The sequence below is a fragment of the Herpailurus yagouaroundi genome, unplaced genomic scaffold (genome assembly GCF_014898765.1).
Source record: "Herpailurus yagouaroundi ecotype Mexico unplaced genomic scaffold, PumYag 77, whole genome shotgun sequence".
NCBI lineage: Eukaryota > Metazoa > Chordata > Mammalia > Carnivora > Felidae > Herpailurus > Herpailurus yagouaroundi.
Genome location: NW_024412388.1, coordinates 96,611,213 through 96,636,398, shown reverse-complemented (window position 1 = coordinate 96,636,398; position 25,186 = coordinate 96,611,213). Strand labels below are relative to the sequence as shown.

The following is a 25,186-nucleotide window of genomic DNA, read 5'->3' as shown; positions in this document are numbered from 1 at the left end:
AGCCCCACTGTGAGTCTCCTCCAGGAGCTGCACAAGCCATATGTTCCACTAGAACCTAGAAGCTGCTTCTTGGGACGTGTGCAGGGTGTTTCGAGGAGAACAGCCACCCCTTCCAGTCTGGATATGCCTGACCTGGGAGGCCGGAATGGATACTACCGCATGGTTTTCAGCCAGCCCTGCTGCGGCCATCTAGCCAGCTCCCCTGAGAGACACGAGCATGACACCATATCTGTCTTTTTCCAACGGTCATTCCGTCAGTGTTTGTGTCTAACCCCAAAAGCTCTCGTCAACAGCATCACTTCTCTGATCCTGATTGGGAGGAGAAGATGCATTAAAAAGCAAGTTGCTTCTCCAGTGGCAGGTCTCTGGCTCGGGGAGGCTCTGGGCTGGGGCGGGAGCACAGCTGGAGTCCTCCTGAGCTCCCCAGGCAGCAGCCTCCCTGCCAGCCTTCCTAGCGTCTTCCCATGAAGTTGAGCTGCAGGGAAGGTAGGGGGCGTGGGGGGCTCTGACTAGTGGCTGGTGGAGAAGATGCACTCTCTCTATTTGCTTCAGACTCGGAGGGAAGTAGGACTGAGCAGTGGCTGAGCCTCAGGCGGTGACCTGAAGAGGTGCTCATGTGCTGGCATTAGAGAGGGAAAAAAATCTTCAGGCAGAGTCTCATTAAGCCTCCTTACACGAGAATTCACCTGTTGTGGAAAATTCAGATTCTGCATGCTGTTTTGAAGTTAATCTGTTAGAACCACTTGTTCATTTCACTTTCAAAATACCACCCCCCCTTTTTTTCCTTCTTTTTGCAGAATGTAATGCCTTTAGTCCTGTTCCTAATTTTGAGCGGCTCTACCGAGTCTTTTTCACTGGCTGAATTATAACAAGACCAGTGAGGTCATAGTCGGTGGATTAATTATAGCGAGGCTGGCGAGGAAAGTCAACCTCCTTTGATAAACACGGCTTAGCAACTTTAAGTGAGCAATTTTCTACAGCAAACGTTGCAACACATGTTGTCTCCTTCAGCAAACTTTAACGGGCTCGTGATGATGCATCGACTGTCCTTAGGACTCAAACCATTCCATGTTATAGAAAACGCTTTTCTTCTTTTTCCATAAAGAGACTGAGATGGAAACTCAACTTTCTAGTGACAAGATACAGAAAAGTATGGATTTAACCTAAATTTTGTGTCTGATATGTAAACATTTTCTAACCTTCTTCATGTAAGCACAGGCCCATGCTAACCCTGGGTTTGCATCCACAGAGCACTTGTATCAATAACTTCTTTATTTAATGATTTATTCATTAGGTGCCATTTAATCAAGGCTAAATAAAAGAACTTGGGCTTATAATATATATATATATATATATATATATATACATATATATGTATGTATGCATGTATTTCCATATTTATTGCTATTTGCTGAGCAAGCTACTCTGCAATAGAATGGGGTACAATTAAGAAAAAACTGGAAGGAAGAAAATTAGCGGAGTAGCTTTCTTCAGATTTGATTCTCTCCTGTGCACCACTGAAGACCCAAGTATGGAGGCCTTCCTTGCAGTGGAGAATATGGAAGTAAAGCATCCTAGAATTAGAAGGGACAGTATGGTGGTTTTTGTCTAATCCTTGTCCAGTGTGTGATTTTGTCTGACTCGTATCCATAGTGGGACTCCTTATGAGCACAGCACCCATCCTGGGGCCTGGTATATAGTGGGTGCTTAATAAATATAGAATGATTAGATGGATCAGTAAGCAACCCCTCTGGGTGAAGGCAGAGACTTCTCCCATGCTGCTTGCGTTGTCTGGGCCCCGGAGAATGTGTCTCTTCCTTCCTTTTATGCGGATCTTCTAACTGTAACTAGCTATGACTCTTGCCACTTGGTGCCCCACCTGTATCCTCTGGGCCCAGGACATCGAGTGGCAGTGGGACAACTGGGAGCAGACTGCTCCCACATCATTCTGGCTGATTGTTCTGGAGATGGAGTAGTAGCTGGATGACAGGCTGGATATACTCTGATATACCAATGTGTGTTGTTCATATCTTAGACTGAAGAGCTCAAAGTATTTTCCCTACTATTACCTCTGTGTGTCCTTCTCATGTCCCAAGGAAAGGCAAGAAAGTTCTATTTCATTAGACCAGGAGTTGGCAGACTTTTTCTGTAAAGGACTGTATAGCAACTATTTTAAGTTTTGTGAGACAGCCACTCATTTCTGCCCCTGGGGTGCCATTGCAGTGTGAAAGCAGACATAACAGGCAAACAAATGAACGTGGTTGTGTTCCAAAAAAACTTTATTTCTAAAAACAGGCAGTGGACCAGATTTTCCCATGGGCCATATTTCACATTAGACTGTGAGGTTCATGAAGCAGGGGATGTATCTGTTTTATCTCGAGAGGGAGTATACAGTAGTAGTTACAAGAGCATGGTCTGGTGGGAAGGCAAGCTGGTGCAGCCACTCTGGGAAACGGTACGGAGGTTCCTCAAAAAACTAAAAATAGAACTACCCTATGACCCAGCAATGGCACTACTAGGCATTTATCCAAGGGATACGGGTGTGCTGTTTCGAAGGGACACATGCAGCCCCGTGTTTATAGCATCACTATCAACAATAGCCAAAGTATGGAAAGAGCCCAAATGTCCATTGATGGATGAATGGATAAAGAAGATGTGGTATCTATATCTATATCTATATCTATATCTATATCTATATCTATATCTATATCTATATCATCTATATCTATATCTATACACACACACACAATGGAGTATTACTCAGCAATCAAAAAGAACGAAATCTTGCCATTTGCAACTACGTGGATGGAACTGGAGGGTATTATGCTAAGCAAAATCAGTCAGTCAGAGAAAGACAAAAATCATATGACTTCACTCATATGAGGACTTTAAGAGGAAAAACAGATGAACATAAGGGAAGGGAAACAAAAATAATATGGGAACAGGGAGGGGGACAAAACATAAGAGACTCATAAATATGGAGAACAAACTGAGGGTTCCTGGAGGGGTTGTGGGAGGGGGGATGGGCTAAGTGGGTAAGAGGCACTAAGGAATCTACTCCTGAAATCATTGTTGCACTATATGCTAATTTGGATGTAAATTAAAACAAAACAAAACAAAACAAAACAAAACAAAACAAAACTAGCCATCCAGATTAAAAGAAAAAAAAAAGAGCATGGTCTGGGATCAGACTGTCTGGGTTCAAATTCTGTTACACTAGTGACCATGAGCAAGTTGTTTAATTTCTCTTTACCTCAGTGTCCTCATCTGTAAGATGAGGCTAATAACAGTGTCTACCTCATAGTTCAGTGTGAGAATTAAATGAGATAGTATATGCAAAGTGCTTAAAATAGCACCCATACGTAAAAAGCATGTAATAAGTGCTGTCATTTGTTGGATCTCCAATACTTATCCCAGTGCCTGGCATAATGAAGATGCTCAATACACATTTACACCATGAGCCCGAGGCCCAGGAAGGAAAAATGTCTTGTGTGGTGTCTCAGAGTGAGGTGGGAGTGGCGTTGTGTCGTGAAGCCACATGGCTGACTTTCCAGACTTCTGTCCTGTTTTCCAGAAGCCTTCAGTGGCATGACACGTGATTCTTGTTATGAAGACATCACATCATTTATAGTCTCACCATTCTCTCTAGGACAACTCTTTTATAGGCTCATTGCCTTTATCCTCCTAACCCTGGAAATCATCTTCCCTGAGTAGTGAGGGCTAGGGAAAACCTTCAACTTCTAGCATGTCCTCTGTGTATGTATCTCCTACCTCCTTCAGTGGTCTCCGCTTTTCCAGGTCTGACACAGTAGTGGAGACAGGCAGGTGGGATGAAGTCTGGGTGACGGGGTGATGGTGAAAAGCACCAAGGGGTGTGTGGTGTGGGAAGGGGGAAGCTTCACCCTGTGTTGAGGGCTTGCTGCCTTCTGGATTGCCTGGACTGGGGGGATCCGGCGGATGAAGACTCCCACTTCTGAAAGGAGATTAAGGACAAATTGCACATCCTATTGACCTTGCAGGAGTTCACCAGCTTCACACCTCAGAGTAGCTGTTGATGGTCCCCACCTCCTGCCATTCTCAGTTACTGTCTTCAACACCTCACTCCTCTCCTCAGCTACTACAGCCAGAGGGAAGAAGGTGAGGTGGGTGCCCCCCACCTCCCCAGCAATAGGCTGGCATTTCCTAGTCCCAGGCAGCCTGGGGAAGCCTTAGGCATCTGACAGACTGGGGGAGGGGGAAGCAGGGGAAGAGTCAGGGGAAGAACTTGGGTTTGCAGGGCAGTGTGATCTATTTCTAGAGACAAATATGTGTGAATGCTTCACAAGGGCTTGGGTGAGCTCATGGAGGCTGCATGTGGGCGAATGGTGCTGGGAGAAACTCTCCCAGGGAAGGCGCCCCTGTGTGAGGGGCAGAACCTAGTGCCCACCCTTAGCTCCCACAAAGGCACGGTGCCTCCATTTCTCCACTGCAGATAAGACTGCACATTCACTGGTCCCAGGCAGGGGCTCAGAGAAAGACCTTTTCCTTGTAGTTCTGGGCCCCTCCAGTGTCTGTTAACAAGGGTCCCTGCTCTCTCTTCCTTGGGGGAGCTGACCCTCCCTCCCTCCCTCTCAAAGGTCACCAAAAGTGGGCCTGAAGCTGGTGAAATGCCAGGGAGGGAACCAACTCATTATAGCTGGGCCATAAGTTTTCCATTCTCCTGACAGCCACCTGTTTCCATAGGCAGGAAGGGCTGGTGGCCAGATGTCTTCGTATGAACTTCTCTGCAGGGTCCTAAGAGTGAGTAGTCTCTTAAACTTTGTACCCTCAATGCCCCACTGGCCTCACCCTGCTCCCAGCCCTCCTCCTCCGTAAGCCACAAAGACCCCATGCAGCTGGACCACCAGCTGAGCAGCTAGAAGGCCTTGTGGGGTGAAGGGGAGACACCACCATGGGGGCGGTGTCGCTGCAGCTAGAGTAGGACTGCCACCAGAGGTGGCAGGGGGGTAGACAGCTCATTTGCTTTGGGTCAGAGTTACATGAGGTCAGTGTGACCAGGGGTAGACGACCTCTCCAAGCTATGGCCACCATTACTTCTTCAGTTCTTTGCCAGATCTCCAAAGAGCGAGACACTGGCAAGGAAAGAGCCTAGGGGGCTCTGAAGATTGGGACTGTGAGCTTGGGGTTTGCTTGAAAACGAAAATGACTTTACTTTGCTCCTTGGTGCCCTGACATCTTGACTATTCTTAACATCTCAGGTCTTTCTGTTCTCCCTGGCCAGCAGAACCTCTTAACATGAGGTCACTGAGCATTGTGTGGGCTTCAGAGGTCTGTGAACCCCTGAGCTGGCATGTTGTGTGTGTGCTTCTGTGTTTGTGCACTTTCCTGGAGAGAGGCCTGGAGCCTTGGTCAGATTCTCAACGAGGTCAGTGGCATTTAAAGGGGTTAAGAAGCACTGATTATCTGTCTATTGAAGCAGAAAATTGTTCTGGGGAAGATTGGCTGGGGAGTTCCTTATCTAAGGACACAGCTTTGTCATTGGCGATGAGTGGACATAAGGGACAGGAGCCACGGGACATGTTAGAACCATCTGGCCTGTATCCCTGGGCCTCAGGAGAACTTTCACTATGGGCTGTTTGAGAGATCTTGTAACACTCACCTTTCCCTAAATGTTTACTAATTTTACGCTTTGTCTCTTTGTTACTGAAACAAAACAGAACCAAAAAACCATAAACTGACATCAAGAGAATGAGAAAACAAGCCACAGACTGGTGGAAAAATATTTGCCAAAGACAGACTTGATAAGGACTGCTATTTAAAATATACAAAGAACTCTAGGGGCGCCTGGGTGGCTTAGTTGGTTAAGCGTTCAACTTCGGCTCAGGTCATGATCTCACAGTTTGTGAGTTCGAGCCCCACGTTTGGTTCTGTGCTGACAGCTCAGAGCCTGGAGCCTGCTTCCGATTCTGTGTCTCCCTCTCTCTCTGCCCCTCCTCCCACTCATGCTCTGTCTTTCTCTGTTTCAAAAACAAATAAAACGTTAAAAAAAAAGAAAAAATAATAAAATACACAAAGAACTCTTAAAACTCAACAGTCAGAAAATGAACAACCTGATTAAGAAACAGGTAAAAGACATAGGAAACAAATAAGCTTATGAAAGATGCTCCACATCTCCTGTCATCAGGGAAATGCAAATTAAAACCACAATGAGATACAACTACGCACCTGGTAGAAGCGTCAGCTCGGGAACACTGACAACACCAAGTGCTGGTGAGCGTGGGGCACAGTGGGACCTCTTACTCATTGCTGGTGGGAATGCAAAATGCTGCAGCCACTTCAGAAGATAGTTTGAAAGAACTTACAAAACTAAACATACTCTTACCATGCGATCCAGCAATCGTGCTCCTTGGTCTGTGCCCCCCAAAATTGAAAACTCATGTCCGTACAAAAACCTGCACGTGGATGTTTATAGCAGCTCTATTAACAATTGCCAAAAACTCGCAGCCAAGATGTCTTTCAGTAGGTGAATGGACACAAAAACTGCGGCACATCCAGGCAAAGGAATGTTATTCAGCGCTGAAAAGAAATGAGCTATCGAGCTGTGAGAGGACACGGAGGAAACTGAAATGCACATTACTAAGTGAAAGAAGCCAATCTGAAAAGGCTGCGTACTGTATGATTCCAACTATATGACATTCTGGAAAAGGCAAAGCTATGGAGACAGTGAAAAGATCAGTGGTTGCCGGGAGTTAGGGGAGAGGCTTTTCAAGGCTGCATACTTTCCTTAGGAATGGGGTACATGGGTTGGCAAGCAGAGGTTCTGTACTGATCCCAGGTGGGTTGGGACCAGGGGAGTGCTGGTGACCCCTGGGAGTCAGCAGTGGGCTGCTTCTTCACTGCAGAGGGAGAGAAGAAAGACATGAAAAGGGAGTTGGCTCAGGACAGAGCTGTGTACTAAGGTTGCAAAGACTAACAGAGGGTCCTCAGAATAACATCAGGGCGTCTTCTGGCAGTCGAGTGCTTTCTGCACGGCAGGTGCTCTGCTAAGTGCTGTACAGATATCGCTTACCCAGTCTTTACAACAACCTTTTGGTAGGGCCGTTATGAAAAATATTCAAAAACTAATATGACATGGGCATTGCCCAAACAGAATGGAAGAAGCTGGAACAGGAGCCTGGAGGCCCCTGTGTGCTAAGTGCTGACCCTGTGGTTGCCGGACTGGGCAGAGGTCTGGACAGTCCTGGGAAGGGGTGAAGATCATGGTGGGGAGAAAGTTGGGACAGAGGTGGGGGAGGCTTGATCAGGGGCTCTCAAACTTTAGTCTGCCTTAGAATCACCTGGAAGTCTTATTATTATTATTATTATTATTTGGTAAGTTTATTTATTCTCAGAGAGAGAGAGAGAGAGAGAGAGAGAGAGAGAGGAAGAGAGGGGTGGGAGAGGGGAAGAGAGAGAGAGAAAGAAAGAGTCCCACGCAGGCTCTGCACAACAGCGTAGAGCCAGATGCGGGGCTGGAACTCATGAATCATGAGATCATGACCTGAGTCAAACCAAGAGTCGGATGTTTAACTGACTGAGCCGCCCAGGTGCCCCTCACCTGGAAGGCTTGTTAAAACAGATTACCAGGCCCCATCTCTGGAGTTCCTGATTCAGTAGGTCTGAGGTGGAGCCCAGGAACCTGCATTCTAACAAGTGACCAGGCAATGCTGATGCTGCTGGTATAGAAACCACCCTTTGAGAACTACTCCTCTTTACTAAGTAAGTATTTCAATATTTTACTGACTGGCACAGCCGGAGTTGACTATCAGGCCTGGGAGTAAGAATTACTTACACTTCCATTTTACAGATAGACAAACAGAGGCTTAGAGGTGTGATGTAACTTGCCGTAGATCGTACACCCAGTGGATGATGCAGGCAGCCCCAAATCCACTCTCTCCCCAACTTTCCAGGCTCCCAGTGTCATTGGGGCCAGGAGAGGGCCGAGGCCGACCACCTCTGGGGAAGCCCCTGGCCTTTGACAGGCTGGAGGTGAAGTCTGAGTCTTTCTAGAGCCTTGCCCACTCTTTCTGGGGCCTGGGAATGCTCCCCATTCCTGAACCCTGAGCGGCTTGGTGCTTGCTTTCCCAGACCCGCACCCTCCCAAGCAGCAGCTGTGAAGTTGACGAATTGCACTAAACTGTGATGCCTCCTTGGGAGCCTGTTCCAGGATGTGCTGTGATGGCTTCCTGAGAAGGCGACAGGCACGTGGTCTGCAAAGGAGAGCCGCCCGCTCCCTCGCTCAGCACAGCAGCTGCTCAGAGACAGCGTGGGCCCAGGGTGGCTTGCTGGGGGAGCCTATTAAGAGCCACAACACTGTGAAAAGCACAGCAGAAACGCTCCATTAAATCTGGTGGGGGGCCTGCTTAACAATGGGACCTGCCCCAGGAGTCCTAGCTCTGCTCCAGCTGCCTCAGTCTCCAGCCTGGCTCTCCCTTTCTCCGCCCCTGCAGTCTCTTCCCAAAGGAGCTTTGGACTCAGAGAGTCTGGCTGGAGCTGGCAGGAGCGTGGCTGGGAGGCTGCGGTGAGAGCCCAGGCGGGGAGCAAACCCAAGGGAGATGTTCTCTTACATTGCCTTTGGGGGGAATGGGCCCGCTGTTTGGTATGCGTCATGATGCTGATGAAGGTACAGGATGTTTTGAGCAAGATGGGCCTCTGCTCTAGACCCTGCACTTCAGAGGGTCCCACTCTGGCCCTCTTCCAGCCATAACCCTCCCCAAAGGGCAAGGTATCCTTGGGGCCAAGAGAATATGCCCATCCAAGGCCTGTGACCCCCTCTCTACCCCATAATTCAGGTAACCAGGAACTTGCAATTCCCTGCTCAAATGGCCCTAAGCTGGTCCTAGTGTCTGTGTAGGCGTCCATCCCAGCACACCCTTTAAAGATGGCCTGTGTCACTGGGGGGTGTGGACAGAGCTTAGACATGCGGGCTGGAAGTACACGTGTGTGTGCAGGGTCCCTGAAGAGTGAGACAGAACCCAGGGTGGGAAGAGGTGGGGATCAGGCTGGGGGCTAGAAGTCATCTCTCCCCACAGCTCTGTGTGCCAGAGCAGAGCTCCAAGGAGATGGAGAATTTAAATGGAAACCTTCCAGGCTTATGACGGTGCATTTGTCAAGGGTAGAGTATGTTTTCTATCTCACAGTTTGTTAGCTCGATTTATAACATTGAACTCTCTTGCTCTTGGCTCTGTAAGTGTTAGGGATGGGCCCAAGTGAAGGTGGCGGTGGGAGCAGGCTCCCAAGGCATCCCTGAAGCAGGCCAAGTGTGTGCTTTCAGCCCACCGGACACAGTGTCAGTGAAGGGGGCAGAACTGGGTAACCTGCCAAGCCCCCGGGGGACACTCATTGTCTTCCGGGATGAGAATGATGGAGACAAGGCTGCTGACTAGCTGGTAGGAGCCCTGTGAAGGGCTGCTTAGATGACCCCTACTCCTGACCTTTGACTATCACCTTGACCTCACCTTTGACCCACTGTTCTCCTCCCTTATCATCTGGTGCTTTTGTCTCTTGCCGCCCACTTGTGCCCCAACAGACGCACCATGAAGTTGCACAGCGACTCTCAGGAGGGAGCAGGCCACCATCCTGGGGGTCCCCTGCCATGATGGAGAGCTCTATCCGGCTTGACAGGGTTAATACTGATGCTGCTGGAGGGTTTATTTGGGAGGGGAGGTAGACAGGAGAATCCACATCTGTGATTTCCAAATGGGCTCGATATTGGCAGACAGTGGGAGGAGAAGAGGGAGTGTGAGAAGTCCCTTCCCACATTTATCAGAGACCAAACATTCCTGGGGCACCTGCATGGCTCAGTCGATTAAGCATCTGACCTTAGATCAGGTTGTAATCTCGTGGTTCATAAGTTTGAGCCCCACATTGTGCTTTCTGCTGTCAGAGCAGAGCCCAATTCGGACCCTCTGTCCCCCTCTCTCTCTGCCTCTCCCCTGCTCGTGCTCTCTCTCCGTCTCTCTCTCAAAAATAAATAAGCATTAAAAAAAAAAAAAAAAGAAACCAAACATTCCTTTGGAGGACTTTCTTGGACCCTAGTCTCTCTCTGTGTCTTTACCATCTTTCTCTCTATTGATCTGTCTCTGTATCCGTATCATCTCTCTCTCTATTTCTCTCTCTCTTTCTTTTGAACCAAATGGGGTTTTAACATGCTCATTGACTGCCTACTATATTCTAGGCTTTATGCCATGTGATTGCCTTATTTAATCCTCAGGAGAACCCTGTGAAGTATTATCCCCATTTTATCAATGGGGAAAACTGAGACTCTCCGAGGTGATAGAACCAGCCTAAGATCATATAGCTCAGAAATGGTAGAGTTGGGCCCTAAGTCCGTATTACCTGACTTGCGGTTTTATGCTTTTGTGCTGTTTCCACTGAGGGAAGATTATCCTTAGGTGCTTTTTTTTTTTTTTTTTTTTTTTTTCCCAATCAGGAAAGAGAAATACTGCCTCCAGTGTTTGCTTATCTCTCTCCAGCAGCATTCCCAGGGGTCCTGGTCCCAGCTCTGAGGAGCGCAGCGGGGGCCAGGCACCGTCTCTTGCCACGCCGCCTGCAGACCCGGCCCATCTGCTCACAGAGCGCCTCGCCACCGCCACCCGCACTGCTGTCTGGGTGTGCCCGGCCGTCAGACTGCATAGGCTGGCTTCGACAAAGTGACAGAAGCTGTAAAAACAGCTGTTTGACATTCCCTGCTGCTTTTTAAAACCAAACAACAACCAACAAAGAGGTTGAATGAAATGCAGAAAATACCCTTGTTTTCATGTGGATGAGGATATTTTTACTCAGAGAACATTTATTTTCCTTCTGCCTTGCTCTATTCCCTATTTACCTACCCACTCATTTCCCTCCCTCCCTGCCTCTCTCTCCCCTTTCCTTCCTCCCTCCCTCCTTCCTCCCTCTCTTCCTTCTTCCCTTCCTTCCTTCCTTCCTTCCTTCCTTCCTTCCTTCCTTCCCTCCTTCCTTCCCTCCTTCCTTCCCTCTTCCTTCCTTCCTCCTTCCTTCCTTCCTCCTTCCTTCCTTCCTTCCTTCTTCCTTCCTTCCTTCCTTCCTTCCTTCCTTCCTTCCTTCCATTAAAAAAAACCTAACTGCTTTTGTTTCTGTCTTTTTTTCCACCTAAATTTTCTTCTCTCCAAGGACGCTCTTCAACTATTTCTCTTTGTTCCTCACTTTTCACGTCTTCTGTGATTTGTATATTAATCCATCTCTCTAGCTTTGGTACATCGCATCCCACATGTACAGTTTTATGAATTCCAGTGCTCGTTTTATTATATCCGAGGTGTCTTTGGTTAACCCAAGGTGAAGGTGGGGAGTTCTAAAACAAAATGAAACCACTCCTTTCCCCCAACCATCATGTAATGTAGATAAATAAAAGTATGCATAAAAGCACAGGGTGTCTGGCAGCAACTGATGGTGCCCTTTGGCCACTTCTATCACCTCCACCTGCAGGAAGCCAGAGAGTTGTTTTCATTTTTATTATTTTTTTAAAATTGTTGCTTAATTTATTTTTTAATTTACATTCAAGTTAGTTAGCATATAGTGCAACAATGATTTCAGGAGTAGATTCCTTGGTGCCCCTTACCCATTTAGCCCATTCCCCCTCCCACAACCCCTCCAGCAACCCTCTGTTTGTTCTCTATATTTAAGAGTCTCTTCTGTTTTGTCCCCCTCCCTGTTTTTATATTATTTTTACTTGCCTTCCTGTATGTTCATCTGTTTTGTATCTTAAATTCCACATGAGTGAAGTCATATGATATTTGTCTTTCTCTGACTGACTAATTTTGCTTAGCATAATATCCTCCAGTTTCATCCACGTTGTTGCAAATGGCAAGATTTCATTCTTTTTGATTGCTGAGTAATACTCCATTGTGTGTGTGTGTGTGTGTGTGTGTGTATACCACATATTCTTTATCCATTCATCCATCGATGGATGGACATTTGGGCTCCTTCCATACTTTGGCTATTGTCGATAGTGCTTCTATAAACATTGGGGTGCATGTGCCCCTTCGAAACAGCACAACTGTATCCCTTGGATAAATATCTAGTAGTGCAATTGCTGGGTTGTAGGGTAGTTCTATTTTTAATTTTTTGAGGAACCTCCATACTATTTTCCAGAGTGGCTTCACCAGTTTGCATTCCCACCAACAATACAAAAGAGATCCTCTCTCTCCTCATCCTCACCAACATCTGTTGTTGCCTGAGTTGTTAATGTTAGCCATTCTGACAGGTGTGAGGTGATATCTCATTGTGGTTTTGATTTGTATTTCCTTGATGATGAGTGATGTTGAGCATTTTTTCATGCGTCAGTTGGCCATCTGGATGGAGAAGGGTCTTTCTTCCTTGGAGAAGTGTCTGTTCATGTCTTTTGCTCATTTCTTCACTGGATCATTTGTTTTTTGGGTGCTGAGTTTGAGAAATTCTTTATAGATTTTGGATATGAACCCTTTATCTGATACGTCGTTTGCAAATATCTTCTTCCATTCTGTTGGTTGCCTTTAGTTTTGCTGATTGTTTCCTTCGTTGTGCAGAAGCTTTTTATTTTGATGAGGCCCCAGTAGTTCATTTTTTGCTTTTGTTTCCCTTGCCTCCAGAGACATGTTGAGTAAGAAGTTGCTGCAGCCAAGGTCAAAGAGGTTTTTGCCTGCTTTCTCCTGGAAGATTTTGATGGCTTCCTGTCTTGCATTTAGGTCTTTCATCCATTTTGAGTTGATTTTTGTGTATGGTGTAGGAAAGTGGCCCAGGTTCATTTTTCTGCATGTCACTCTCCAGTTTTCCCAGCACCACTTGCTGAAGTAACTGTCTTTATTCCATTGGATATTCTTTCCTGCTTTGTCAAAGGTTAGTTGGCCATACATTTGTGGGTCCATTTCTGGGTTCTCTATTCTGTTCCACTGATCTGAGCATCTGTTCTTATGCCAGTACCATGCTGTCTTGATGATTACAGTTTTTTTTTTAACGTTTATTTATTTTTGAGACAGAGAGAGACAGAGTATGAATGGGGGAGGATCAGAGAGAGGGAGACACAGAATCCGAAACAGGTGCCAGGCTCTGAGCTGTCGGCACAGAGCCTGACACAGGGCTCGAACTCACGGACTGCGAGATCATGACCCGAGCCGAAGTCGGCCGCTTAACCGACTGAGCCACCCAGGCGCCCCGATGATTACAGTTTTGTAATACAGCTTGAACTCTGGGATTGTGATGCCAACTACTTTGGTTTTCTTTTTCAAGATTGCTTTGGCTATTTGGGTTCCATACAAATTTTAAGATTTTTTGTTCTAGTTCTGTGAAGAATGATGGTGTTATTTTTAGGGATTGCATTGAATATGGAGATTGCTTTGGGTAGTACTGACATTTTAACAATATTTGTTCTTCCTATCCAGGTGCATGGAATATTTTTCCATTATTTTGTGTCTTCTTCAATTTCTTTCATAAACTTTCTATAGTTTTCAGTGTATAGATTTTTCACCTCTTTAGTTAGATTTATTCCTAGGTATTTTATGGGTTTTGGTGCAATTTTAAATGGGATCGATTCCTTGATTTCTCTTTCTGTTGTTTCATTGTTGGTGTATAGGAATGCAACCGATTTCTGTGCATTGATTTTATATCCTGCCACTTTGCTGAATTCATGGGTCAGTTCTAGCAGTTTTTTGGTGGAATCTTTTGGGTTTTCCATATAGAGTATCATGTCATCAGCAAAGAGTGAAAATTTGACCTCTTCCTGGCCGATTTGGATGCCTTTTATTTCTTTGTGCTGTCTGATTGCTGAGGCTAAGACTTCCAATACTATGTTGAATAACAGTGGTGAGAATGGACATCCATTTCTTGTCCCTGACCTTGGAGGGAAATCTCTCAGTTTTTCCTCATTGAGGATGGTATTAGTGTTGGGTCTTTCATACATGGCTTTTATGATCTTGAGGTATGATCCTTCTATCCCTACTTTCTCCAGAGTTTTTATCAAGAAAGAATGCTGTATTTTGTCAAATGCTTTCTCTGCATCTATTGAGCGGATCATGTGGTTCTTGTCCTTTCTTTTATTGATGTGATGTATCACATTGATTGTTTTGCAGATATTGAACCAACCCTGCATCCCAGGTATAAATCCCACTTGGTCGTGGTGAATAATTTTTTTAATGTATTGTTGGATATGGTTGGCTAATACCTTGTTGAGGATTTTTTCATCTATCATGGAAATTTTTGCATTCATCATGGAAATTGGTCTATAGTTCTTTTTAGTGGGGTCTCTGTCTGGTTTTGAATCAAGGTAATGCTAGCTTCATAGAAAGAGTTTGGAAGTTTTCCTTCCATTTCTATTCTTTGGAACAGCTTCAAGACAATAGGTGTTAACTCTTCCTTAAATGTTTGGTAAAATTCCCCTGGAAAGCCATCTGGCCCTGGACTCTTGTTTTTTGGCAGATTTTTTATTACTAATTCGATTTCTTTACTGGTGATGGGTCTGTTCAAATTTTCTATTCATTCCTGTTTCAGTTTTGGTAGTTTCTATGTTTCTAGGAATTTGTCCATTTCTTCCAGATTACCCATTTTATTATCATATAATTGCTCATAATATTCTCTTATTGTTTGTATTTCTGCTGTGTTGGTTGTGACCTCTCCTCTTTCATTCTTGATTTTATTTATTTGGGTCCTTTCCTTTTTCTTTTTGATCAAACTGGCTAGTGGTTTATAAATTTTGTTAATTCTGTCAAAGAACCAGCTTCTGGTTTCATCGATCTGTTCTACTGTTTTTTTTTTTTTTTTTAGCATTGATTTCTGCTCTAATCTTTATTATTTCCTGTCTTCTGCTGGTTTTGGGTTTTATTTGCCGTTCTTTTTCCAGATCTTTAAGGTGTAAGGTTAGGTTGTGTATCTGAGACCTTTCTTCCTTCTTTAGGAAGGCCTGAATTGCAATATACTTCCCTCTTATCACCACCTTTGCTGTGTCCCAGAGGTTTGGGGCTGTGGTGTTATCATTTTCACTAGCTTCCATGTACTTTTTAATTTCCTCTTTAACTTCTTGGTTAGCACATCCATTCTTTAGAAGGATGTTCTTTAGTCTCCAAGTAATTGCTATCTTTCCAAATTTTTTCTGGTGGTTGATTTTGAGTTTCATAGTGTTGTGGTCTGAAAATATGTACGGTATGATCTCTATCTTTTTGTACTTGTTGAGGCCTGATTTGTGTCCCAGTATGTGATCTACTCTGGAGAACGTTCCATGTGCACTGGAGAAGAATGTGTATTCTGCTGCTTTAGGATGAAATGTTCTGAAGATATCTGTTAAGTCCATCTGGCCCAGTGTGTCATTCAAAGCCATTGTTTCCTTGTTGATTTTCTGTTTAGTTGATCTGTCCATTGTTGTAAGTGGGGTGTTGAAGTCCCCTATTTTTATGGTATTATTATCAATGAGTTTCTTTATGTTTGTGATTAATTGACTTATATATTTGGGTGCTGCCACATTTGGAGCATAAGTGTTTACAATTGTTAGGTCTTCTTGGTGGATAGACCCCTTAAGTATGATATAATGCCCTTCTTCATCTCTTGTTACAGTCTTTATTTTGAAGTCTAGATTTTCTGATGTAAGTATGGCTACTCCAGCTTTCTTTTGTTGACCATTAGCATGATAGATGGTTCTCCATCCCTTTACTTTAAATCTGAAGGTGTCTTTAGGTCTCAAGTGGGTCTCTTGTAAACAGCATATAGATGGATCTTGTTTTCTTACCCATTCTGTTACCCTATGTCTTTTGATTGGAGCATTTAGTCCATTGACATTTAGAATGAGTACTGAAAGATATGAGTTTATTGCCATTATGTTTCTTGTAGAGTTGGAGTTTCTGGTGGTGTTCTCTGGTCCTTTCTAGTCTTTGTTGCTTTTTTTTCTGTCTTTTCTCCCCTCAGAGAGTCCCCCTTAAAATTTCTTGCAAGGCTTGTTAGTGGTCATGAACTCCTTTAATTTTTGTTTGTCTGGGAAACTTTGAATCTCTCCTTCTATTTTGAATGACAGCCTTGCTGGATAAAGAATTCTTGGCTGTATATTTTTCTGATTCAGCACATTGAATATATCCTGCCACTCCTTTCTGGCCTGCCAAGTTTCTGTAGATAGGTCTGCTGCAAACCTGATGTATCTTCCCTTGTAGGTTAAGGACTTTTTTTCCCTTGCTGCTTTCATGATTCTTTCCTTGCCTGATTATTTTGTGAATTTGACTATGATATGCCTTGTTGATGGTCAGTTTTTTGTTGAATCTAATGGGAGTCCTTTGTGCTTCCTGGATTTTGATGTCTGTGTCTTTCCCCAGGTTTGGAAAGTTTTCTGCTATGATTTGCTCACATAACCCTTCTACCCCTTTTTCTCTCTCTTCCTCTTCTGGGACCCCTATGATTCTGATGTTGTTCCTTTTTAATGAGTCACTGATTTCTCTAATTCTTTTGCTCTTCTAATTCTCTGCTCTTTTGCTTTAGTCTCCCTCTTTGTTTTTGCTTCATTATGCTCCATAAGTTTGTCCTCTATATTGCTGATTTGCAGTTCTGCCTGATCCATCCTTGCTGCCATGGTATGCATTTGAGATTACAGCTCAGTTATAGCATTTTTTATTTCATCCTGACTAGTTTTTACTTCTTTTATCTCCGCAGAGAGGGATTCTAACCTATTTTTGACCCCAGCTAGTATTCTTATTATCGTGATTCTAAATTCTGATTCAGACATCTTGATTGTTTCTGTGTTGGTTAAGTCCCTGGCTGTCGTTTCTTCCTTCTCTTTTTGGGGGATGAATTCCTCCATTTCATCATTTTGAAGCCTGAAGCCTGCTTTGGACTCTGTGTCCCTCTCTTGCTCTGCTCCTCCCCTGCTCATACTCTCTTTCTCTCTCTCAAGAATAAATAAAACATAAAAAATTAAAAAAAATACAAACAACACACACACACACACACACACACACACACACACACACACACCAAATAAATGATGCAGATTCTAGGTGTGTTTTGCTCTGGTTATTTAAAAGAGCTTGATAGATTAGAGAAAAGGGGAAAAAAGGAAAACGTTTGAAAATTTGAGAAAATGAATACAATGAAATAGAATAAAATGAAATGATGGAAGTAAAATCGAATTTGAAAATCTTGCAAAAAAGTAAAATATATAGTAGAAAAAGTAAAGAATAATATTTTGATAAAAATTGAAAATAAAAATAGATTTTTTCTCTTTCTGTGTTCAAGAAAAAGAAAAGAAACAAAAAAGGGGAAAGAAAAAAAGAAAATTGAATACATGCACCAGCAAACAGACTGAAATACGATTGAAATTACATTGGTTTCCCCTGGAGGTCAAACTATGAAGCACTTTATAGCCTGTACACTAAGCAGGCGGAGAGATTTGTGGTGTTACTGAGGGGCCAGTTTGGCCTATTTGGGCGGGGCTTAGTGTAATGGCCCCATTCTCCACTAGATGGTGCTGCTTAGCTTACTGGGGTGGAATGTTGTGGAGCTTGTAGGTGTGTATGCGCATGCGCAGGAGGGGTGAAAATGGTGTCGCATAACTACCCAGTATTTGTACTCTGCTCTCCCCGAGCAGCAATCACGCACCTGTCCTTTGTCTCTGGCTTCCGTCCACTCCTGCTTTTACACTGTCCGTGACCAAGCCGTCAGGTTGCCAGGCGGCGCCTCCCTCCTGAGTTTTATCTCAGATGCAGCTGTGTTTCCCGACCCCTCGCTTCTGAGGTACCGCGGCTTTGACCTGCTCAGGTCCTCTACGGGAGGGTCTCACCCAGCAGTGGCCGGGTGCCGGCTTCACTCGGAGATGTTCGAGGGACTGTGCTGCTGCCGGTGCCCAGGGACTGCGGCCGGGCGCCAGCCCGCCCCAGAAAAAGTTCACACAATTGTGTGGCAGCAGCATTTCAGGGATTATGGAAAATCACAACACACATCTGGCACCAGACTTCCCCCTTAACGACCTTGTTCCAGCACCAGCGAATGTGGCCGTTCTCTGGGGTCTGCTGGGACCGGGGGCCACACAGCCTCTACCGAATGTTCTTCCATCAGGGGAACCGATTCTCCCCGTGTGGCCCAAGAACTTCCTGGACCCCACTCTGCTCCTGTGGATTCGCCCTTCCTACCAGAGCACCTCCAGGTATCGAACTGCAGAATTTCAGACTCTGCGCTCCCCATTTGTAGAGTCTTAATGGAATTTAAGCCCTCTCCTTTCTCCCTTTTTAGTTCAGTCCCTGCAGCTGTTTCCACTTTTCCACTTTCTCTCCAGCTGCTTTTGGGGGAGGGTGCTTTCTCTGCGCCGCATACCTGCTGAGTTCTGTGGTTCAGGTTGTGCAGATTGTTGTGTTAATCCTCAAATCAGTTTTCTAGATGTGCAGGATGGTTTAGTGTTGGTCTGGTTGTATTTCATGGATGTGAGATGCAAAAAAAAAAAACAAACAAACGAAACTTCCATGCTTCCCCCATCTTGGCTCCTCCAGAGATGTTGAGTTGTTTTCATTTTTAGATTTTAACTTTGGGATTGTGGCCCCGTTCTCCACCGTGGCTCCCTCATGGTTCAAATGCACAGTCCTGTCCAACCAGCTGGTCTTCGCACAAACTCTTTCCTTCCAGTGAGAGGAGTTCCAGATTTATAGGTGTATGCAGATAGAAATAGGTAAACCAGGGGCACCTGGGTGGCTCAGTAGGTTAAGTGTCTGACTTCAGCTCAGGTTTGATCTCACGGTTTGTGGGTTCAAGCCCACACTGGGCTCTGTACTGACATCTTGGAGCCTGGAGCCTGCTTCAGATTCTGTGTCTCCCTCTCTCTCTGTCCCTTCCCCACTTATACTTTCTCTCTCTTTCTCTCTCTCAAAAATAAACATTAAAAAATAAAAAAATAAAAAGAAATAGGTAAACCACAAGCACTCGGCTGAGTCATTAAATGTAGCTTGACCACGTTTAACGTGCAAGATGGACTTTTATACACCGTGGCCAACTTCGATCCTTGAGTCACTGGGTCCTTCTTCTGGATATCAGGTCCTTATTTATAAGCAGGTTATCTGCCCTTCTAGAGTCCATTTAGGTCCTCTTGAACATTTTCTCCTGTGTCTGTGGTCTCTGTTAAATTCCACCAAGGCCCTGTCCCCTAGCCCCTGTCTCCCTCATCATTCCCTTTTTTCTTAGACTCTCTCACACAGAGCTATTTCCTTCAATTGTTGTTTTCCTGGTTGCCCATTGCAATGTGTTCTCTATGCTTCCTCATCCATTGTTCTAGATTTTCTTTCTAAGAAATTTCCTTTCTCTTTCTCCTTTTCTACTTCCCTCTGTCTTATCCATCAAGCCCCCCATGATTCATCTCAGAATTGGCATTCTAGAGTTGCATATGTGTCATCATCGTGTGCATAAGATGGCTTTGGGTCAGCAACGGAGAATAGATACCCAGACTGTTGTCTGAAAGGGAGGTCAAAGACTCCTGGTGGGCATGTGTCCTAGGCTTTACTCTGTGGGGGGCGGGGCATCCCTAGGAGGAGGAGAGGGCATCAGGGGTCTCTAAACTAGCCAATGGCAGAGGCCCAGTTACCCAGGTTTAGGGGTGGGACTGTATATACCCTCTATTGAACCCAGAAATGTGATTAACCCTACATCCATCATGCTGGGTTTTGCTGACTTCCTATTCCTGGAGACGGTCCTGTCGGGAGATGGGGGGTGGGGGAGGGGGGCAGAACTGTAACCAAAGTGGGATTGGAGACCTGTGGCTTTTTCTTTAGCTTTATCACCTTTCCAATTTCAGCCAAGAATGTGTCTTGATTCCAAAACACACTCCGCAACAATGTGTTAGGTCTATTCTGGTTTCTGCATTGATTCACAATGAATAAAAATTAAGTTGGTACTCAATTTTATGGACTCTTGTAAAAAAAAAAATTCCTCCTCTTTGAGCTTTAACTAGATAGTGCCTGTGGGGGCCAAAGGCAACTTGTAATTAACATCTTAACTACTGCAGAGAGAGGAAACCTGATAATTGCCTAGCACCCCCACGTTGTAGCCTTCCCTTACCCTGCAACATGTCTCCAAGTTCCATCCTTTAGCACTCCCTTCAAGACTCATTTTCATTATAGAGCCTCTCCTGGCCATCAAGCCCTCACAAGTCTGACCTCCCAGCTGTATGCCAAAATACGACGCCCCCCGCCTTCGCTCCCATCCAGGGTTACCCAGTGTTAGTGATAACATTTCCGTGGATATGCTTTCTTGTTACTAGGTTCTCCAGATAATCTGTAACTTGAAGGTAGGAAAACTATCTCAAGGGGTTCTTACCGATCATATAACTTTCCTTCTATTTTAATGGGCTCCCAAGTATGAACGAAGGAGAGAAGTGAGAGAGGTAAAGCACTAAGTAGTGGTTACTCACATCCCTTACAGGCATGGAGGGAGCTGTTGTGTGGGGGAGACAATTCCCAAGTTTTAGTGATCCTCAGACTCACCGAATAGCTCTAGAAAGTGCAGATGCCCAGCCGTGTTGCCTCAGGGTCTCCCAGGGATTCTGATGCAGACCAGGATGGAAGAACAATTTCCCCTCCCCCCCGCCCCCCCCAGGGCTTGCAAAACCAGCTCTAGAGACAGGAAATGCCACAAGAATTTTTTTAAAACGTCCTTTTTTTTTTTTTTAAGAAAAAGAAGTTTCCAAATGAACATTGAAAAAAATACAAATGAAACATTCTGATAACATAGACACAGACACACACGTACCAATAAAAAATTGTAACTAACAAGAATACTCGTAAATGTCAAATGCAAAATTGGCTGTTTAATTTGAGCTGGTAGGTTTAATTCATTTGTAATTAATCCTAGGTTTATCTTCATCTCTGGCCTGTTTGCTTTTGACCTTCCTACCTGTTTCCAGCTCTTTGTTGTTTATGTAGCTTTGCTCATTAATTTGGATTTTACAGTCCCTGGGCCAGGCTTTCTCACTCTGGGTTTTCAGGACTCTGTCCTGCCTTCCACCTGCTGTCTGAGCGCCTGTCTTGACTAACCTCTCGAACAACTGCTTTAATCAGGGCATAAGAGGCAGAATTAAACATTTTAAATAGTCTCATAATTCCTTACACTTATTTAAAAATCCAAAGTATAAAGTAAACCAATACTGTATGGCTTATTCCGCCTCCCAATTGACTTAAAATATCCTTTAGATGTTGGAGACAAGATTAGAAAGCCATCCTCAGAAATGGAAAAAAAAAAAAAAAAGAGGATGAGTTTAGAATACACATAACTAACCCGCTCTGAGTTTGTCAATGTATTTGCAGTGAGTTTAGACCAATTTGAAAATCTCCTCAAGAAACAAGGATGTCTCCCACGTCTTCCCAAATTAAAATGTGATGTGAAGCAAAGTCGTGTAATTGATTGTAACATGTTTATGACGACGTTGTCAAACAGGAATTTGGGTACTGTCCTGAGTCCAGATAAAGAGGAACCCCAAATAAAACTTTTTTTCTAGTATATGCACCTGCCATCCCATTTCCTTTGTAGTCATGTTCTTAGACTAGAGAAGGGATGTACTCAAATAGAGCCTAAGTTCCAGAGCAGGACAAGATTTCTAATAGAAAATTTCAAAATTCAGATTCTTTAAAAAAATTTTTTTAACATTTATTCATTTTTGAGAGACAGAAACGGAGCATGAGTAGGAAGGGGCAGAGAGAGGGGGAGACAGAATCCAAAGCAGGCTCCAGGTTCTGGGCCATCAGCACAGAGCCTGACATGGGGCTAGAACTCATGAACCATGAGATCATGACCTGAGCCAAAGTCAGACCCCCAACCAACTGAGCCACCAGGTGCCCTTCAAAATTCAGATTCTATACTTGGCTTCTTAACCTGGCCCGGTGAGTTTTAATCGGTTGATATTTTGTCTCAGATTTCTCATTCCTTCCTAGTACTTTCTGTTCTGAGATTGGCCTTTGAAACTAGTTTCAATGTAAAAAGTCAAATTCCTAGAAACAGAGAGCGGTGTGGGGGTTGCCGGGGGGCTGGGAGGTGGGGGAAACAGGCACAGGTTGTCCAAAGTGTGTAACCTTCCAGTTAGAAGGTGGATAAGCCCAGAGGATCTAAGACACAGCACGGTGTCTACGGTTAATAATATTGTGCTGTGTACTTGAAATTTGCTGTCAGTACATCTTCAGCATTCTCCCGAGGATAAGAGAAAAAAAGGAACTATGTGAGGTGGTGGATGTGTTAATTAACTTGATGGTAGAGATCGTTTCACAATGTATACATATCAAATCATTGTGTTGCACCCTTTAAATATATTACAACTTTATTTGTTAATGGCCCCTCAGGAAAGCTGGTAGCCTCGGAGACAGAGCTTCAGCATCTCCTAAGACCTTCAGCTCCCTTTGTCCTGTCCCTCACTCACCATACAGAGACGCCCTCCCTGGAGACTCTTGACAAGAAGGCGGGGTGGGGGGTGGGGGGGTGGTGGGGGTGGTGGTGGTGGTGGTGGTGTGGTGAGCAGCTGTCACCTTCAGCTCCAGAAATGCAAACCTCTTGAGAACTGAAAATGTCCTTGGGTCCCCAGAGCAGGGTATACAAGAAGAGCCCCATTTGGGAGCAGGTGTTGGTCACGCCTCAGCATGAACAGCCATCTATGGATCTTCTCTCTGCCACCAGTCATTAGACAGTTTACAGAGACTGAGGAACTTATATGTCTGATCAGAAAAAGAGAAGCCGAGGGGACACTGGCCAGCCAGATAATAAAATCACAGCAGGTGACATGTCTAAGGTCACACTGCTGGTAAATAGCAGAACGGGGCTTCCAACTCTGTCTGATTTTTGACCAGTTCGTTGTACGACGTTCTGTGTCAGGCAGGGGAGAGAGGAGCTGACATTCAGGTTGTGACACTCCAGGAATTAGCACTCTGGATGCTGGGCTTAGAGTGCCACTTCCTATCCAGGCCCCAAGGGATGCTGGGCTGATGTTGCTGAAACACTCCCTGTCTGGTCAGTTTGGGTCCAGGGACCAAGAAGTCCTGCTGTCACTGCTGGAGGACAACAGTGCCTGGGGCCCATCTAGGCAGGACACAAGCTGGTGGCCTCATCATGTCTTCACTTCACTTTAACTTTGTACATAACAGTTGCCCCTTACGGATGTGTAATTTGATTGATGGAAACCAGGGTTCAAAACCCCAAGGACAGTGCCAAACTGTCTACAAAGCGGGGGCTGATAGATGTCAGTTGGTGGAAGAGGAGGAGGTAGGCTAGGGGGCTGGTCTTGAAGTTATTTTGTACGTTAAGTCCTGGCTTCACATCACATGGTCTGTCTGGGGTAGCTTGAAGGTTGATGGAGATCTGGGGAGATGAAATTTCCTCCCTCAAGCCATTCTCTGATCTGACACTTTTGTTACCCGGAAGTGGCTGTTATGAATATGGGTGTAAGCTCAACTACAACCCTGTGTGTGCACTGTGAGGGCCTACTTGTGCCTTCAACACTATAGAACAGCCAGAGTCCTGGTGCTTGCCTTCTGAGAAGCGGGTGCATGGCAAGCATGCCTGAAGTCTACCCAGCTGGAGAACCGAACAGGGGGAGCTTGGGAATCTGCGCTCTGTGATGGGAGTGTGCTTAGTGATCAAGAGTGGATAAAATTCCATTAGAGGTAAATGTTGTCAGACAGCAGGCTGGAAAGATATATTTTTAAGCTGAGAAATTACTTAATAAATTCAGACCAACACTCTGTGACATTTCCCACAAGACTTTAATGCTGTTTACAAATTCCAGAGAACACCCTGAGTCGTTTCTGGCATGGGCTTATGATTTATTTCAAAGGAAAATGGGACAGAGTGTGTGGGTTTGTGTTTAATGTGAAAAGGGATTTGGAGATGAAAAGTCAACTGGCATGAAAGATTGCAGGGCAAATGCAAAGTAGCAGAGCATGTGGGTGGCCTTGGAGCATGTAATGGGGTATTGAGAAAGGACGGGGCCTCTCACGATTCCGGCGCTAACTAAATAGTTCCATTCGCACAGGCCAATAACGCATTTAAAGAGGATGAGTTAGGAGGCAATGCTAGATCCAGGGTTTCTGAAGCACTTCAGTCCCAAAGACTTTCACATCAGGAACAGGCAGGGCTTTCCACCCCAAGGAGGGAGGCCAGTGAGAGTTCATTCTCCAGGGGAGTCAACATTGAGAGGACACACCCTTCATCTGTAGCAAGATGGACTTCAGTTAGACGAAAGGAAAGCATTCCTTAAGAATATGAGACCTTGGTCTAAGGTCACAAAAGGAGATCTGGGAGCAAAGTTGTCATGTCTGATACTCTGTTTCTTGGAAACAACGGGATGGATTAGGTGATCTTGTGGTTTGATCTCTGTGTGGTACATTGACCACAGGGGGGTCAGGAAGGGGACATATCCCCAGTCAGCTATTGACTGCTGCATGGTGCGGAGGACAGTGGGTTCAAGAACTAGGGGATGAGAGAGGCAGCAGTGTGGGGTCAGACTGGCAGGGAGAGGACAAAGTGAAGAAGGATCTTTTTCCCTTTCTGCCTCTCCCCTTCTCCCCAGGAAGCTCCCAGTCCCATTCATCTTGCTTGCCATGGAGTATGTGGTCTGAATGGGAAACGGGGACAGTGACATTCCCCATCTCTCTTGGAAAAAAAAATGACATTCCATTTGGTTTTGGAAAATACACAATATTCCACTTATAAAATATTCAATCACTGTCATTAATCCTCCTGGCCGGGCTGGCCCTGCCCCACTTCTGCTTGCGCGGCAGACTTTGGCGGTAGCCACAGGCCCAGAAACCTCTCAGGTTTCCTTTGTGTGGAAAATATAATTAGAGGAGGGAGTGTCCTCTGTTCTTTTGAGTCTGAGCTCTCCAGAGTAGGGGTCTGGGTGGGTCTGCCAGGGGCCTTCAGAACAATCTCTAGGTTTAAAGGCTGAGGGCCCCAGTTGACCATTGGCCTCTGGTGACTGGGCTGAAAATGTACAGAGAAGTTCTAGGCCTTGACAAGTTAATTCCTCTTAATGCAACCCAGGGCTCCAGCTCTGAAGGTTCTAGCCCACTCTCCAAAGCTCAGCTGCCATAATAGGTTGCCAATCCTCCCGTCCCGTGCTGGCCTGGCTTTTCTTTTTTCTTCTTTTCAAAGCTTCTCTCTCTCACCTTCATCGTCTCTCTCAGTCTTTTCTTTCTTTCTTTCTTTCTTTCTTTCTTTCTTTCTTTCTTTCTTTCTTTCTTTCTTT

At 45.1% G+C, this 25,186-nt stretch overlaps 1 long non-coding RNA gene across 5 annotated transcripts in view; it reads left to right on the top strand.

The window, feature by feature from the left end:
• LOC121027692 (uncharacterized) overlaps nucleotides 1-25,186 on the top strand; it is a 145,727-nt gene that overhangs the window by 91,677 nt on the left and 28,864 nt on the right. Inside the window, exon 4 of one of the 5 annotated variants that reach the window (XR_005788871.1) lies at nucleotides 4,723-5,709. The exons of the other annotated variants lie outside the window; for them this stretch is intronic. This is a non-coding gene — a long non-coding RNA (uncharacterized LOC121027692). Of the gene's footprint in view, nucleotides 1-4,722; nucleotides 5,710-25,186 lie in introns of those variants that run through there. 5 annotated transcript variants of the gene reach the window in all.